The following is a 5,269-nucleotide window of genomic DNA, read 5'->3' as shown; positions in this document are numbered from 1 at the left end:
CTGACCTCGGATCGCAATCTTCATCACCATTGTAGGGCGAAAGATCCTTGATGTTGAAGACGTCGCTCATGTTGTACTTGTCGCGCGGGAGGTCGATCTTGTAAGTGTTGTTGTTGTAGCGTGCTAGCACCTTGAAGGGTCCATTGGCTCGTGGTAGAAGTTTGGACTTTCGTTTGTTAGGGAAGCGGTCCTTGCGAAGGTGTAGCCACACAAGATCTCCAATGTTGAATATCATGGCTTGCTTGTTGACGTTGAGCTTGGTCGCGAGTCGTTGTACTTGGCGCTCGATGGTGTGCCTTGTATCTTCATGCATCTTCTTGACATAGCTCACTCGGGCACTCGCGTCCATGTTGATTCACTCTTGTAGTGGTAGAGGAAGAAGGTCCAATGGGGACAACGGGTTGAATCCGTAGACGACCTCGAAAGGGCACTTGCCGGTAGTCGAATGTCTTGCACGGTTGTAGGCGTACTCGGTGATAGGTAAGCACTCCTCCCACCCCTTGATGTTCTTCTTTATCAACACGCGTAGTAGAGTGGCGAGCGTACGGTTTGTCACCTCCGTTTGGCCGTCGGTTTGTGGAGGTATGCCGTGGAGAATAGTAGCTTGATTCCGAGCTTGGCGCATAAGGTCTTCCAAAAGTAACTCAAGAACTTGACGTCGCGGTCCAAGACAATTGTGTTTGGCACTCTATGTAGGCGCAAGATTTCCCTACAAAAGAGATTGGCAACATGTGAAGCATCGTCTATCTTGTTGCAAGGAATGAAATGTGCCATTTTAGAGAATCGGTCCACAACAACAAACACGGAATCCTTGCCATTTCTAGTCCTAGGCAAGCCAAGCACAAAATCCATGCTAATATCTTCCCATGGTTGATATGGAATTGGAAGTGGCATGTAAAGGCCATGAGATTGAGCTTTAGACTTAGCTTTGCGACATGTAGAGCATTGGTTGGTCAACCGGTTGTCATCGCGAAACATGTTTGGCCAAAAATAGTTCTTGGAGAGCGTAGCAAGTGTCTTGTCGCGTCCAAAGTGTCCCATTAGTCCTCCTCCATGAGATTCTTGCAAAAGCAACAAACGAAGAGAAGACTCGGGGATGCAAAGTTTGTTAGCTCTCATAAGATAACCATCTGTGATGTAATAGCGTTCCCAAGATGGATGTGTCAAACACTTTGCATAAGGAATAGCAAACGTAGGGTCATGCGCATACAAGTATTTTATGTGGTCAAAGCCAATGACATTCAATTCAAGTTGAGTAACAAGCATGCATATACGGGAAAGCGCATCCACCACAACATTTTCCTTACCTTTAATATACTTGATGACATAAGGAAATCACTCAAAAAATTCACTCCACTTAGCATGAAGCTTGTTCAACTTTGTTTGTCCCTTAAGGTATTTAAGCGTTTCATGATCGGTATGGACGATAAATTCATGAGGGCGAAGATAATATTCCCATTCATGCAAAACTCGCACTAAAGCATATAGCTCTTTGTCATAGATGGGGTAATTGAGTTGTGCTCCGAAAAGTTTTTCACTAAAGTATGTTATGGGGCGCTTCTCTTGCGTTAACACACCTCCTATGCCATTACCACTACCATCACAATGAATCTCAAAGGGTTTGTCAAAGTTGGTTAATGCAAGCACAAGAGCATGAGTAAGCAAATTCTTAAGCTCATGGAAAGCGGTGTCTTGGGATGTTCCCCAAACAAACGGTGCATTTTTCTTACTCAAAGCATGCAAAGGTGAAGCAATGGTGCTAAAATCCTTCACAAACCTACGGTAGAAACCGGCTAAACCAAGGAAACTACGCACTTGTTGCAAATTGGTTGGTTGGGGCCAAGTTTTAATAGCATTGATCTTAGATTCATCAACATGAACACCGTTAGAAGATACTACAAAACCCAAGAAAACTAGCTTATCAACACCAAAGAGGCATTTTTCCATATTAGCATAGAGACGCTCTTTTTGAAGAGATTGTAGCACGGTTCAAAGGTGGGTGACATGCTCTTTGAGAGATTTGCTAAACACAAGGATATTGTCAAAGTAGACAACAACAAATTCACCAATATAAGGGCGAAACACATAATGCATAAGACGCATGAAAGTACCGGGTGCTTCCGATAAACCCATAGGCATGACTAACCACTCATACAAACCAAACTTTGTTTTGAAAGCGGTTTTCCATTGTTCACCCTCTTGTATGCGTATTTGATAGTAACCATTTTTAAGGTCAATTTTGGAAAAAATAGTGGCACCGCTAAGTTCATCAAGCATATCATCTAGGCGTGGAATGGGGTACCTATAGCGAACGGTGATAGCATTGATAGGTCTACAATCGGAACACATGCGAAAGCTACCGTCTCTTTTTGGCACAAGAATGACGGTACGGCACAAGGACTCAAACTTTCATGCACATGTCCATGATCTATGAGATGCGTTACTTGCCTTTGTATTTCTTTGGATTCTTCGGGGTTGACGCGGTATGGGGCCTTGTTTGGAAGAAGTGCTCCGAGGATGAGGTCGATGCGGTGCTCGATGCCATGTAGTGTAGGTAGACCCAGAGGTAGCTCGTTGGGGAAAACATCTTGGAATTCCTGCAATATAGAAGATAACACCAAAGGTAAATTGTGAGTGGTGTTAGTTTTTGGTGCCTCGTCCTTGCACAATAGGACATAGTGTAGGACACTTGATGGGTTCTCACACACTTCTCTCATCTCACATTTGGTGGCAAATAGGACTAAGTTTTTCGTGTCGCTCATCGTGGAGGCACTCAATTTTGGCTTGTGGCACTCACTCTCTTTTTGGTGGTTCGCTCTCTCACTATTCTCTCCACGATGGGTGGCTTGCTTGTCGGCGAGCACTTGGCTTGGAGACATAGGTCGTAGCACAAACTCCCTTCCTTTCATCTTGAAGCTATAGTGGTTTGTGCGTCTGTTGTGGATGACACCTCGGTCAAATTGCCATGGTCGTCCAAGAAGGAGGTGGCAAACGGTCATTGGAAGGACATCACACTCCAAAGTTTCTTTGTAAGCTCCGATCTTGAAAGAAACTGGTACTCTATGCTCGACTTGGGTGGTGCCGTTGTCGCTTAGCCATTGAACTTTGTAAGGGTGCGGGTGCTTCATCTTCACCAATTGGATCTTGGAGCATAGTTCTTCGCTTGCTAAGTTATGGCAACTCCCTCCATCGATTGTGACCTTGACAGACCTTCCATTCATGCCAGCCTTGGTGTGGAAGATATGGAATCTTTGGTCTTCTTCTTGTTGATGTTGAAGAGTCAAGACCTTGGAGAAAACCAGAGCTGGGCTTGAATCTTCGTCACAAAAGACTTGATCATCTTCATCTTTGTTCACGCGCCGGTTCATGGCCACTTGCTCAAGGGCTTCCATCTCCTCTTCACTCATGGAGTCATAGGTTCCATCGTTGTTGAAGATCATGGTGCGCTTGTTTGTGCACTCGAAAGACTTGTGGCCTCGGCCGCCGCATGTGAAGCATTTGAAGGAACTTGTCTTGATGGTCTCATCGGCTGGGGTAGATGATGATGAAGCTCTCGGCTTGAAGTTGCTTGTAGTAGGAGGACGACTTGGGGTTGTCGAAGTTTTCTTGTAAATTGACTTGTCGCCGTTGCTTGTAGATGGCTTGGTTGAGGTAGAAGGTGTTGGAGTCGGTGACGCTTGATTGTTGGAGAAGCCATAGGACTTGGATGAGTACTTGGCATACTTGAAGTCATCTTGCACTTGTCGTTCCTCTTTGGTAGCTTGGTGCACTAGCTCGATGAGGTTTGAGTATGGTTGGAAGTCAGCAATCTTCTTGATAGGATGATTGAGTCCATTCAAGAAACGTGCCATAGTTTGCCATCATCCCCCATTACATTGGCTCGTATCATGGCAATCTCCATTTCCTTGTAGTACTCTTCAACACTCTTGGTTCCTTGCTTGAGTAGTTGGAGTTTCTTGAAAAGGTCGCGGTCGTAGTAGTTAGGCACAAAACGTGCTCTCATGACATCCTTCATTTGCGCCCAAGTTGTGATGGGTGGTTCACCTTTGCCCTCTCGACGCTCAATGACTTGTTCCCACCAAATGAGGACGTAGTCTTGGAATTCAAGGGATTCCATCACGATCTTCTTCTCTTCTTCGTAGTTGTGCAAGCGGAAGATTTTGTCGACCTTCAATGCCCATGAGATGTACTCTTCGGGGTCATTGCTTCCGGTGAACTTGGGCATGGTGAACTTTAGCTTGCCATATCGTTGCTCGTCATTGTGTTGGGGTCGGGGATGATGACGCCCATGTCAGCGAGGATTGACAATATCATGTTGCTCTTGGCGAGGAGGGTTGTCGACCTCATGTTGCTCTTGTATTGGAGGATTTCCATTGTCTTCATGTTCTCGATGAACTTGGTGTTCTTGTCGAGCTTGAGGAGGCGCTTCTCGATCTTGACGAGGAACTTGACAGTGCACACGTGATTGATAAATCCTTTCTTGGACTTCATCACGAAATGCTTCTTGTTGCTCACAAGCTTGTCGGCCTCGGTTGGCTACGGCACGACTAGAATCACGACGGGCACATTGGGCCTCAAGTGCTTGAGCTTCACGTAGTTGTTGTTCTTGACGTTGTGCCTCGGCGTCTTGTGCATCTTGATGTTGTCCCACACGCTCCTCTTGTTCTTGTTGTCGTTGGCGTTGCCGTTCTTGTGCTTGCACGAATGCAGCTTGGGTTTGACGGTGTCGATGCTCTTGAGAGTCGGTGTCGTGTAGAGGATTGTGGTTTGCTTGACGATCTTGACATGCGGGACGACAAAGAGTGTTCGATGTCGGGGTACTTGAGCCGGAGATAGTGTCTTCGGAGTGTCGACTCGAGCGGCTCCTTCTTGATTAGGACGAAGTGGTAGAAGAGTGGTTGACCAACAAGGCACGAATCTCGTCCATTCTTGCGTCATTCTCGTGCTTGTGTTCGTCAAGCTTGTTGTCGAAGTAGTCTCTTGTACGTTGCTCGGAGAGTCGCAAGTCAGTGGCGAGATTGTCGATGTGGTCGCTCATTGCTAGTTGCTCTTCATGCAAAGCTCGTTGTGCACCAAAGAGGTGGCTCTTTGTGACGTAGGATGACATGTCGTCATCTTTCTCCAAGAAAAGTGGGTTGGTAGAAGTACTTGGCCTATCCATTATTCCAAACAAATATATGTGAGTGGGAGAAAGGTGGAGAAGATGTAGAAAAGTGTGAACTACTAGGGTTCGTGGTGGAAGTGGCGAAATTGGTCAAATCCAGGCGAC

The sequence above is a fragment of the Triticum aestivum genome, chromosome 7D, assembly GCF_018294505.1.
Source record: "Triticum aestivum cultivar Chinese Spring chromosome 7D, IWGSC CS RefSeq v2.1, whole genome shotgun sequence".
NCBI lineage: Eukaryota > Viridiplantae > Streptophyta > Magnoliopsida > Poales > Poaceae > Triticum > Triticum aestivum.
Note: the sequence above shows the minus strand (reverse complement) of the source record.